The sequence below is a fragment of the Haemaphysalis longicornis genome, unplaced genomic scaffold, assembly GCF_048455015.1.
Source record: "Haemaphysalis longicornis isolate Haplotype H1 unplaced genomic scaffold, Haemaphysalis longicornis Haplotype H1 scaffold_16, whole genome shotgun sequence".
Classification (NCBI taxonomy): domain Eukaryota; kingdom Metazoa; phylum Arthropoda; class Arachnida; order Ixodida; family Ixodidae; genus Haemaphysalis; species Haemaphysalis longicornis.
In genome coordinates, this window is record NW_027526266.1 from 7,067,317 (window position 1) to 7,080,879 (window position 13,563).

Genomic DNA, 13,563 nt, shown 5'->3' on the forward strand with positions numbered 1-13,563 from the left:
ATGGCTGACACCTGTATTTCTTGTAACGAATCTGTAAAGGAACACGACACATTTGCTGTGCTCGGATTGTAAATACCGTTATCATGTAGGTTCATGCTCAGGAGTTACAGAAGAAGACTGCAAAAAGAAATATGCAGCTGCGAAGAACACATGGAACAGTGCAACATGTAAAAATGTAAAACATCGAAGCAGCCAGAGCACTTAACCCGAAAAAACAGAAAACGGAATGAACCTTACGAAGGCAATGGGTGAAATTCACAGAAAATTGTCTTTATTACTTACGGTGAAATCACAAGTAGACTGTCTGGAAGGCGTTGCTGCCACGGTATATGCCAGTGAAAGGTCAGTGCAGGAAATGTCAAGTAAGTGTGTTGAGGCGAATGCGAATATGAAGCGTCAAAATGCTGACATCAGCAGATTAAGAAAGCGGGTGGAAAAACTCCAAGCACAGACAAACGAACGAGAAGTGGAAATGCTTAGGCAAGAAGCGAATAAGCTTGATCAATACAGCAGACGTCTTAACCTAGAAATCCATAGACTTGCCGAACCAACTAATAAAAAAGTGATAAAAAAAGCGCGCCCATTCCCCCTGTGAATGCGGTTGGAAAGCAAAGCTCTAAACGAATCACACATCCACAAAACACTAATCATGCATTTTATTCTACCATGGCACCTCCGCCTTGTGTCATGTGATATGTTTTTCACCCAACTTCATGGAAACAGGACACCGACATTTGAGATTCGGCAGCATTAATTTTTACTCCAGGACAAGTAACGGTGTGCTGAGTTTCACAGTGATGCATCCGTAACTGCAACTGCTGTGTATTGTGCTGCGCATGGGCCAAACTTGCATGTCAGCAAAACGATGAAGCTTTCTATCACTATATTCATAGCCGAAATATTGCGGTATTTTAATTGTCTCGAATCACATTCTCCAACTTTGAATTTTAAAGTGCACCGTTTACACGGACTTTATTAGCATTGTACGCGCGCCTGCATCTGGAAAGCGTCTTAAAAACTTTGTCATCAATCTTGTTTTTGATGCTAATATATCTGCATACGCATAAAACCTGGAAATAACTTTCTGCTGGGTTCAAGGCCACTCTCAGATTGCCGGAAATTACAAAACTGATTTAAAGGCCGCTTCTGCGACATTCCTGAGTACAGTACACCTAACAACAGTACCCTACACTGACCTCAAGCCACAACACAAGACAACACCTTCGCAATAAATGCCAAAAGGAGTAGAGGGCACAAACCGAGAACAAATTACACATGGTAAAACCACTCTGGGGACCATACAACGCCGACAAACGCGACAGATACACAAACGTCGTCTTGGCTAGGCTACGGATAGGGAACCCCCACGCAAAGCACTCGTATCAACTCGGGGGATCTTAAGGTCCCCCGAGCAGGAGGTGCGAAAAGTTCTTATCCGTAGTTCACATACTCATTCGATGCAAGGCAGTTGACACCACATGACACAAATATTTTCCCGAAATGTACAGACAATACATCCAGCAACACCCATCACACTAGTTGGCCGACAACCAGATGTTTTCTATGGAGCGTGTCTTTGGGTTTTGTGAGATGTCAAGTTTTTCAAGCTTCTATCACATCACGCATAATGAACTTGTTCCTATATACCAGCCTTCTTCAACGATTTTAAGTCGCTTCACTTGGTTTCGCTCAGATAATTGAGTATTTATTTGTACATCTGTATCATCGAGGCGACGAGACCAGTGGCGAAGCAAGGAGGATGAGATAGTGGAGGAGAAGGAGGGAGACATGAAGGAGGAAATACTTCTATTCAGATTACTGAACGGCCCAGAGTGCGGCCCAGGAAAGTGGTTCTCTCTTCACTGTAGACCATATTCAGTCCACGCCGCTGGTGCTCTGTCCACCTGCTGAAGCTGGGTAGGCATGTCCCATTGCTCTTGTTTGGTAGTTGACGGAATTAGAGGAGGGTGCCCAGGGCTAAAGTCGCCCACCCCGATTATGTGGCAGAGTGTTCCTGCTTCTGAGCAAAATTTACATTCAGCGTCGTAGCGATCCGGGTACATTAAGTGAAGATGCGTCGGGTGTGGGAAGGAACCGGATTGTATGAGCCGTAGGGTAGTTTGTTGTTCAATGGAAAGGTCCGGGTAAGTCGAAGGTAGGGTGTGTCTCAGAAGGCGATAATGCTGGGTTATGTCCTTGAACGAGACAAGCGGGTAACTGTCCTTGTGCAGCTCTATAAAAGAGGGGTAAAAGTGCAGACTTGGAGGGCGTATTCGGTGCCCTCCATGGAAGCGTTTGGGGAGTGGTTTCTTAGCCTACACAGTGCATGTCGGCACACCAAACCCGACTAGTAATTCCGGTGGGCTTGTTGGGAATCGGTCATACCATACGAACCCCTGGTTGAGTGAGAGCGAAGGCGATGGCTGCCTTTCTGCTGCCGTCATGTCTTCGGTCTTGAGTGAGGCACAAGCAAGAAGGTTGGTTCTGGAGGTAGCCACGATGATAGCGTACTGCTGTCTTCGATGTTTGGAAGCGTCCGTGTGAATAAGTGCATGATCTCTACCGATGGTGGTGTTGAGCGCTTGATCCCGTGCTGTCGGCTATCGTCGTCGTGTGAGGGGCTCATATTTCTAAGGAAAGGGAGCAAGTTTAGTTCTTGTCGCAAGACGTCCAGGAGTACACCAAGTGGAGTGATATTCTGTGCTGCCCGGTTTACCTGGTGAAGAATGCGGCGACCTGCCACAGTTCCGCTCATTCCGAGCTTTTGGATAGAAAGATGTCCCTCTATCCACTTATCCACCGTGTTGTTGAACTCCGTGCTAAGCAGACTCTCTGTGAACGTACTCATGCAAAGACCAATGGCTTGCTCAACCACCTTTCTAATCATTATATGAAGCATTTTTATGTCTTCTTTGCCGAGAAGGACACAGGGGGTTGACGTAACTGATTCTCGAGATGATAAAAGCTTGAGGTAATCGAAAGGTATCAGATCGCTTGAGGCATCGCTTCTTTGTGGCAACTCGCCTGATCATGCCCAGCAAACCGCGTTACGTTCTGTAGATATCCTGGAGATGTCAGCAATCGACGTTGCAGATGTCCAGGAGACGTACCGTTCGGGTCGGACTTACATATACTCAACGTTCCTACAACTGCAAAAAACCCGTCCGAATCACACGAAGGATGACGTACTATAGACGTCTCATGATACTTTTATAAGCTGTTTACGGGACGTTACCTTAGTGGTACGTCTACTCTACATTGTTTTGCTGTCTTTGGCACAGACATTGCTTTGTTAAATCCCCATCTAGTCTACGTTAGTACGATATTGTCGAGATGAACCTGTATGCATTAAATTTACATTCTTTATACATTATTTATGAGCTTGGCCAGCCCTCTTTGCGAGGTTGCCTACGTGTCGTGGGCACTTGTGCTTCAAATACATGCCTTCATTCAGCACTGTTTATTGTTACTTGGTGCCTGGTTACTAGAGTAATGTGATTACACTTACGAAGTGTTGCATACTACTTGAAGTCTCATGTGAAGAGCTAAGCTGACATAAACTCCTTGCAGAAGCACACAAATCACAGCTCCAAACAAGAAATGTTGCATCGAAAACAAGTGGCACCAAGTAACAGCAAACCAGCCCTAATCAGCACAAGTGCCCTTGACACTAAGGGAACCTAGTGTAATCGCATTCCAGGTACAGACCACACAGCACGGCTGCACTGGCCTTCTGTAAAAAAACTATTAGAGATACAATTAGAAACTAATTAAAATGATGGTCTTGCCAAGCTAGCTGTAAAGCTCGGCCAAAAGAAAGCTTTCAAAGTACACATAAAACAAAACAGTTCAGGTAAAACAGTTTATATTTACTTCAAAATTATGCAATATGGTTTTGCAACACAACCAGTTTTGATGCTATATATATATCTGCCTTGGCTTAAAGAGTACAGATTTTATAACAAGAATAACACAAATTTGCACGACATTAAATAAGGCACACAGATTGCCAAAAAATAGTAAAGAAAGCAAACATCAACCCAGGTTACAAAAACAAGACAGTTATATAACTTAAAATATCTCGCACTAAGTGAAATGGTTAGAAAACAAAGCAAAAAAAAGTATGTGGAACGACACAAATGATTGAATGGTACATGGTCACAAGAGCAAGACAAATTAATGTAACTAAATAATTCACAGCTAGTGTAAAAAAATGAGAAGCAATAAAGCAATAGCAGGTAGAAAACAAAGTGATTGAGTGGTAATTGTGAGTGCCAGATAATATAAGTGACTTTAAATAAACTCACATCTAGGGAAATGGTTATGAACACTAGAAAAAACTTGTATATACAGAAATGATTGTACGGTGGTTACAAGAGCAGTATAATTTACGTGACTAAATAATTTACACCTAGTGAACTAGCAGGACAAGAAAAAAACTTTGGAAACAAAGAAATTATTGAGTAGTGGTTAGGAATTCAGCACAAAGTTACACTACTTCAATACTTTACACAAAGCGATATACTTTGGGAACAAAGAAAAAATGTGGCAACTCAGTTACGACATGAACATAACACCTAGTAATATGATTGAGGAACAATAAAACAATAAAAATGCTTGGAAGCACAGAAATGATTAAATGGTGGTTACTATTAGAACAGCAGAAATTTACGCTTTAAATAATTTACACCTTGTAAAATGGTAGGAGACCAATAAAACAATTTAAAAAAGCTTATAAACACACAAATGATTGAATCGTGGTTGGGAGTACAGTAAAAAGTTACACGACTTCAATATTTCACACAAAGTAGAATGCTGCAAAAACAATGCAAGAAAAAAATGTGCACACAGAAATGATCGAATGGTAGATACCAGAGAAATTTACACGACTAAAAATTCACACCTAGTGAAATGTTTGAAAGCAAGAAAACAAAAAAAAAAGCTTCGAAGCACAGAGTGATTGAATGATGGTTAGAAGAACAGCTGTGACCTTAAATAACAGAGAAATGATTGGGGAACTATAACACAAAAAAGCTGAGAAACACAAATGATTGAATGGTGGTTACGAGTGCACTCCAAATTTATACAATAAAATTCCACCTTGTTTATGATGGGAAAGAGTAGAAAAAGGTGATATATAGAAATGAGTGAACGGTGATTACAAAAAGAGCACAAATTTACGTGACTAAATGATTCCACTCAAGTGAATTGTTTAGGGCACCATGAAAACAAATGTATACAAAGGTGGGTTGTCTTGGGCTGTCTTTGCTTGGGCTGCCTTGGCTTAGGCTGCCTTTGCTTGGGCAGTCTTGGCTTGGGCAGTCTTGGCTTGGGCAGTCTTGGCTTGGGCAGTCTTTGCTCGGGCAGTCTTGGCTTGGGCTGTCACACTGCAGCTTGTGTCTGAAGTGTGAAAGTAAAACAAATGGCCCCTTTCTAAAATGAATGCAACATATTTAAGAGCACTCGTTTCTTTGCAGCATTAGCAATAATTATCCCTTGCAGAATTACAATAGCAGATGTCTTACCAACCCACAGAAAGTGTAATCACACTACGCAAAGCTCTTATCGTGAGGGGAAGCACTCAGGTGTGCCCCCAAAATCCTAGTATACCAGGGTCCCTCCCCATCAAATGTTTACAAGGAGTTCCTGACAATTGTAACCTTCCAGAAAAAAAGTGCGTGCCAATCCAACCTCTGAAGGTAAAGGGAAGCTGCAAATGACACCCACATGATTACCCATGCGACGTCACTTGAATTCCCACACGTGGCTCTACAAGTGAAACCAGAGACAAGTGACATGCACTTAATCACAGCTCACGTGAGCTTCCTCCAATTTTTACTCGCACTTGGCGTATGCACAAGGCCCGCACACAGCTGTACATGTGCCATGGGCAGCGTACAGCGGCATGAGATGTCGCATGATGCTCTCACACGTCATTACCGTATTTTCTCGCATATAACCCGCACCCCTAACTTTGAACTCCCCGAAAAAAGAAAAAAAATCCTCGCGTATAACCCGCATGCTTACCTAAAAAAAACTGGTCTAGGAAGTCACAATTGCACAGTCACAATCTCGTTTACAGGTGAACTTTATTTCGAAATGATCGCCGCAACGTTCTCAGCGCCGATTCCGGTTCAGTCAGTTCAGTCAATCATCGCCAGACTCGCCACTGTCGGTGCTGCAATCCGAGGCTTCGTCGCCGCTCTCAAAGACGCAGTCGTCTTCGGTGCTATCTAAGGAATTGCTGATGGCGCACTTCTTGAAGCTTTTGCGCACCATGTCGGCTGGAATCGCCCCCCACGCATCCACGATCCACTGGCACAGCAGCGGAATGTGTGGCCTCCGCACGCGTCCCGTCGGTGTGAGGGCGTAAAGGCCGTCGGCCATCCATTCGGCATACAGCCGCTTCACGTGCGCCTTGAATGGCTTATTTAGGCACACGTCCAGTGGCTGGAGCTTGGAAGTCATGCCACCGGGTATGGTCACGAGGTCCGTGCGGTTGTCGGCGAGGCGCGCTTTCACTGCGTCAGTGCAGTGGCCTCGGAACGAGTCCAGCACCAGCATCGACCGCCGTGCCAACATGGCTCCTGGCCTTCTCTCCCAGATCGTGCGAAGCCAGTCACCGACAAGGTCACTATTCATCCAAGCGTTATCTTCGGCCCGCACAACAATCCCTGGTGGCAGTGGGGTACTGGGTAGCGTTTTGCGCTTGAAGATTACATACGGGCGCAGTTTGGTGCCGTCCGCCAAAGCGCACAACATTACGGTGCAGCGCAGCTTGGTGTTTCCGCCCGTCAGCACGCTCACAGATTTTGAGCCCTTTTTCTGCAAAGTAGTGTCCATGGGCATCTCGAAGTACACGGGCGTTTGGTCGGCATTTCCCACCTGGGAGAGCAAGTAGTTGTGCTCCTTCCTGAGCCCGATGACGTAACGTTGATAGTTCATCAGCTTCTCCTCGTAGGCGTTGGGAAGCCGCTGGCACATGGTCGTTCGCCGCCGCATCGAAAATCCGTGCCTGGCCATGAATCGCTGGAGCCATCCACGGCTCGCACGAAACTCGCGTGGGATGTTCATCTCCCGGGCCAACCTCAGAGCTTCCATCTGTGCCATCTCCGTGGACACAGCGTGGCCACGACTCCTCTGCTCCTCAATGAATTTGACAAGCTGCGTCTCAAGAAGGGGGTACGCGCCAGTCTTCGGGCCGCGAAATGCTCGCTTCTCCTTGTGTGCACTTTCGAAAGAGGCCTTTTTCTTCCGCCATTCGCGAATGCAGGACTCGTTGACGTCGTGCTTTCTCGCAGCAGCTCTGTTACCAATTTCCTCCGCAGCAGCTATGATCTTCAGCTTCTCTTTCGCGGTGAAAGATTGACGCCGAGACCCACTCATGGTGCCTCACCAGACACGGCTGACCAACGGTGCAAACTGGCCACACCTGAGTTGGGGGCCCAACAACTTCGCTACAACGCGTACGCAAATCACCGCAACAGACGCTGTTGACCAAACCAAACAAAGCGTGTGAAAAGTCCGAATAAACACGCTATGTAGGGGATCTGTCTATGGCCTGTGTTGGCTTCTTATTGGCTTTGCACCTGATGATGACGACGGAGATGCGGACTGCATGGTAGGCCGTGCATTGCCGTGAAGCCGACCTCTGCTTCCAGAATATTCGCAGATAACCCGCACCCCCACTTTTCGGACAATTTTTTTTCAATTTTTGGTGCGGGTTATATGCGAGAAAATACGGTAAGCAAGAAGGCAGGGGAAGCCACAGATGTGCTCGGTGGGTGCCACTGTCATCTGTCACCCTCATCTCCGCATGGGTTCGAAGCTCAATCGGTAAGACAACGGGCTCTCTCTACATTTTTCTATTAATTCCAGGTTCGTTTCCTGGTGGTGCCAATAACTTCTTTTATTTGTTCGTGGCAGTTTTCTGTTGACACAAATGGGCATGAAAGAAACCTTGGGGGGTAGAGATACAAAGCTAAACAAAGTTTATATATGCGCTTTACTGGGCCCTTTGTAAAGCTTGAGCTAAAGCTTTACTAGCTAGCTACAAAGCTAGTAAAGTTTTGCAAAGTTAGTGTAGTGCTATTTTTAAGTGAACACGAGGTGTCACCTCGCAGTGGAGGCAAAGTTTTCTGCCACCACCTAATTTAAGTATATGAGCACAGAAATTTCCAATACGGCCTAATCATTAATGAGGTCTTAAAATCACTTCAAAAGAAGCGTATGCCTGTTTTTTTTGTAATTGTACTGGATCTCTCTAGATCCCATAATAGCTCTAAGTACCTCTTTATTCAGATATGCTGGAACATCCCTAGGTGTTTCTAAATACTTCTAATCAAAGGTACTTCCTTTACCTACGTACTATGCTACTGCGCACAATCCCTCAGCAAAAAAAAAATCTGAAGGATGTGTATTTCACAACACACTTGCTTGTGAGAGAGCTGCAGGAAATACCATGGATGCAACAAAATACCGGAATGCTTTTGTCAGGGGGGAAGGTTGCTGGGTTAAGCCAATTAGTCATGGCCAGACCGCGTTTTTTTCTGTCAAGACATGTTCTCTTGTTCTTGGGTTTTTTTTTCTCTTTTTTTTTCTCAGGTTTGTTTAATTACCGTTTGTAAATTTGTATCCTTCATTCAATGCTTTGTTTTGAATGTAACACACTTTGTACTTGCCAACCTGCTTGGTGTACGGACAGCAGTATCTTATAAATAAATAAATAAACAAATAAATAAATAAATAAATAAATAAACATTTGACATCTCACCCCACGATATCAGTGCCCTTCATGCTCTTCTTCAGGCCACATCACGTTTTTCCTTTCCCTTTTCTTTCTTTCATGGGTTCTTACTGTCATTCCTCCCAGTGCACCTCTGTTGCCATTGCCTTTTTTATGTGACAGAAGCAATAAAAAAGGCCGAAAATCTGGCGTCACCGTGGTCAAGAGATGGCAGGCACAAGGAATGCCACAAAAGAAAGTAAAGCAATTGATTTTAAAATAATTGGTTACAAATGGCTGCAGGCATTCATTAGACATGGACCGCTCCGAATCCAAGGCAAGCGCATGTATCCCCAACAAACTGAATGATTCAGGTCTTTACCTCACTAAAGGTGGCCCTAGTAGCACCAAAAAGGCACATAATCGGGGATACACTACAAACATGTAATTTTAGTTGTGCCCGTGATAGCTAGAGCTACGATCACACAGCAAGAAAGTTTGACATCCACCTCAATGCAGCATACGGCTACAAGGGAAAGCTATACAGATTCCTCAGAAACTTTGCAGTTGAAGAAAAATTCATCCTGGTCCAGGATGTCAACTTGGGACCACTGCTTGAATGGAGCAGTTGCTCTACCAACTGAGCTAACGAAACGGCTAGTCTTTTGTAGACAGAGAACAAATTGATCAACAGCTCGAAGTGATGTCACTTCAAGCTGTTGATTAATTCGTTCTCGCGCTACAAACCATAGTTTCTCACTAACTCACCTAGAGTGGAATCTGGCGCTAGCGTCAACGTGATTCGGCGAAGGCGCTCATGCCTACATGAGTGCCGCCTAGAGTGTACTAGAATAAGGGAGTGTCCCGAGCGGCAGCGCCGAGCCACTCCGGTTGGCGTCGACATTGCCAGGTGGCGCGACTGCACCCTTTCGCAGCTGGTCTGGCGCAGTGAGACTACGCGTCTGGCCATGCACTGCAATCTTCTCGCGTTCTCTTTTTGCTTTCAAAGACATTCAGAAGCTAAGCAAGATTCTAAGCGGCCAAACGCAACTTTTGCTTTACTTACTACTGCTCCAGGTCGTTCACGAGAACTGCGGCCTCGATGTGGTGAGCCATTCTGGTTGCAGGCACCTTAGTTCGATCCGCTATCTGCGATTTTGATTCACCTCGAGCTTTATATCTGGCGCGGGCGCTCCTGAATGTCAATGAACTGTCACCTGTGTTCTCCGCAACACGCTGTTAGGCAACAAGCCTGACGAAAGATAATTACTTAGTTTTCCCGAACTGGCAGGTGTTCAGTCCCTACACAGGGAAGAGCATCGCAGTTCTAAAAACACATCATTGCTCGCATAGCAGCATTTAAGAGTGTCAAATTTTTTAGCCTAGGTGTCGTAGTCAATTCTGATGTATTATTCAGCGCATGTGCGCAAATAAGCACGTTGACACCCACCCCCATCTCCTAAAAGGAAGTTTAGACCCACCGCATAGCACAAAAACGGAACTAACTGCTACTTACCAATATGGCAAGGAGTCCACCATTTTTCAAAGATCAGAGGGGCTATCATGGCAAAAGACAAATTATTTTGTGGTTTTTTCTTGTTATAATTACTATCAAAAAAGAATAGTAACTAATGTTAACTAACAAATCTATCAACTATGCCATGTTACATGTTAAGCAAAGTTGTGTATAGCTAATGGCACAGCTTCACTTTTTTTCAAACACGGTTGCAATATAAATAATATACATTATGTGAACGAGATAGAACAGATTACATTTTAGTGTGGGGGCACAGTTTATTTCGCACTTTTGTCCAGTTGTACGAGCATTTGCCTATAGTTTAGTATACTTTGCCGTCTTTTTGAATTGCTTCTGTTGATGCTTTTGATGTAGAAGTGAATGCGGGTCATGAGGTAAAACGCGCTCACCTCTGCCGCAACAGCCTTACAATGATCACTGCACCCAAGTTCGCACTGCTGCTTAGCCAACAGCACACTCAAAATGTCAAGGAAGCTATCATAAACTCACATGCCAGTCCTTGACGAAATACACTGTTTCACTGTTTTGAAAAAAAAAAACACGTCAGAACGCACTCGATTTCACCGAACGCATGTGCACCCACTGCCTTCCACGTTTCGTCTAGTCTGAAGGCCGCGGCGACAGCGCGGGCACGGCTGACTATCTGCGAGATCGCGCACCAGCGCCCCTAGCCATCCTAGCGGTGGTCGACGGCGCGCGGCACGCCGAAAGCAACGCTGTCTCAGCCCGCTCGGGCCACTCCCCTATTCTAGTTCACTCTAGTGCCGCCATAGTGTGTAGTTCGGCCGGAAGTTCGGTGTGGCATGGCCGGCAAAGACTTTGGGGCTACTCCAATTGAGTTTTTGTTTAAAAAATTGCTGCCAAAAGTGCCGCTGTTAACAAACTTTATTTTATATAAGACACTGTGTAGAGGGCTTATGTTTCAAAACAAATTTGGGGGTTATGAAGAAAAAAAAAGCAGAAGTGCTGCCTTCGGGTCACGCCACCAGATACAGCGGGCCATCCCGGATTTATTTTTAAATATTACATACTTCAAAATGTGAAAAACTGGCAAACCTGTATACGCAATGCCTAATGACCGCAATGGTACCGGAATCTTGGAAGAACGCGAACATCATCCTAATCCATAAGAAAGGCGACATGAAACACTTGAAAAACTACAGGCCGATCAGCTTACTGTCAGTCGTCTACAAGGTATTTACCAAGGTAATCGCTAACCGAATCTCTGCAACCTTAGACTTCAGTCAACCTAAAGAACAAGCAGGGTTCCGTTAAGGTTATTCAACAATGGACCATATTCACACAATCAATCAGGTGATAGAGAAGTGCGCTGAGTATACTCAACCCCTATATATAGCCTTCATAGATTATGAGAAAGCATTTGACTCGGTCGAAACCCTAGCAGTCATTCAGGCATTATGGAACCAGGGGGTAGATGAGCATTATGTAAGAATACTAGAGGATATCTATAATGGTCTACAGCTGCTATCATCCTCCATAAGGAGAGCAGTAAAATACCTATAAGGAAGGGTGTCCGACAAGGAGACACAATCTCTCCAATGTTATTCACAGCATGCTTACAAGAAGTATTCAGAACGTTGGATTGGGAACAGGTGGGAGTAAGGGTTAATGGAGAATACCTCAGTAACCTCAGATTTGCTGATGGCGTTGCCTTGCTAAGTAACTCGGTGGAAGAATTGCAAAGCATGCTTTCCGCACTGGGCGAACAGAGTAGAACCGTGGGCCTGAAAATTAATATGCAGAAAACTAAAGTAATGATCAATAACCTCGGGACAGCACAGCAGTTTGAGATAGATGGCGAGGCAGTGGAAGTGGTAAGCGAATATATATACTTAGGCCAAGTTGTGACCCCAGATCCCAACCATGAGGCAGAGATAATTAGAAGGATCAGAATGGGGTAGGGTGCATGTGGCAGACATTATCAGATAATGAATAGCAGCCTACCATTGTCGTTGAAGAAGAAAGTGTATGACAGCTGCATCTTACACGTACTCACCTACGGGGCAGAAACTTGGAGGCTCACTAAGAGGGTTCAACTTAAATTGAGAACGACTCAGCGGGCAATGGAGCGGAAAATGATAGGTGTAACATTAAGGGACAAGAAGAGAGCGGAGTGGGTCAGGGAGCAAACTGGTGTTAAAGACATATTAGTAGAAATTAAGAAGAAGAAATGGACTTGAGCAGGGCATGTAATGCGAAGGCAAGATAACCGCTGGTCTTTAAGGGTAACAGAGTGGATCCCTAGAGAAGGCAAGCGCTGCAGGGTGCGGCAGAAAGTTAGATGGGCAGATGAGATCAAGACGTTTGCGGGGATAAATTGGTCACAGTTGGCACAGGACCGAGGTAATTGGAGAATAATGGGAGAGGCCTTTGCCCTGCAGTGGTCGTAGACAGGCTGGTGATGATGATGATGATGACTTCAAAATGAGTAAGGTTTGCTATGATTTTTTTGTTATATCAAAGATTTAGCTAAAAAAATTGTTTAGATTGTTTTAAACTGTGTTCTTGCTTCCTCTCAATACAGTATTATTATCGTATGCTATGCGTTTTGGCAGGTGAAGCAGATGCAACACAGAGACGCAAGAATGATGTAATCGCGTCGTATTTGTTTTGTCCAAGCAGATATAAACAAACTCATAGGCGCTGCTATTACCACAAGTGAGTCTTCAAGCACGCGCGCAAAGCATTATGAAATTGAATGAACGCTTTAAATGGCAAATAAATACTGGCTTGTCGAGTAACTATGTATGTTGCCTCATTGAACCTGGCCAAGGCAGCGCATGCTTCCAGGGTAAGTAAACGCAGCGGCGGCGACGAGCGATGCGAAAATTGTAACTGAATGTGTGCAGAAAACGGATAGTGTGGGCTAGCGTAGCTTATTTAGTGGCTGTAGTGTGGGCGGCGGCGGTGGCAAACAGTATTAGGCGGCATATAACAGGCCGCTGGGACCTTCGTTCGCTTTTTGCCGTCCAGAAGCAGCCCACAAGCGAGCGGCAGCGGTGATACAGTGAACTGTAGCGACAAGCAACGACGACAGAGGACATTGGCGGCAGTGTATTAATTTTTTTTCGCTTGTCGCTGTCACCCAGTACACACTGCTGTTGTACCTTTTGAGTTACATTTTTGGCATCGCTTATCACCGTCACAGCATGTGGTCACCCCTTCATCTTAAGAAGCTCGCCGCTAACGCGAGCATGCGTTAAGTGCTAATCACGCTGTTATTTAGACATATCTGTGATAGCCATTGAATGCCAGAAATTGGCACCCCAAAAACGGAAAA

General features: G+C 44.9%; 1 pseudogene; it reads left to right on the forward strand.

Annotated features, from left to right (window-relative positions):
• LOC144166209 (uncharacterized) overlaps positions 1 to 13,563 on the forward strand; it is a 32,064-nt pseudogene continuing 18,501 nt past the window's right edge.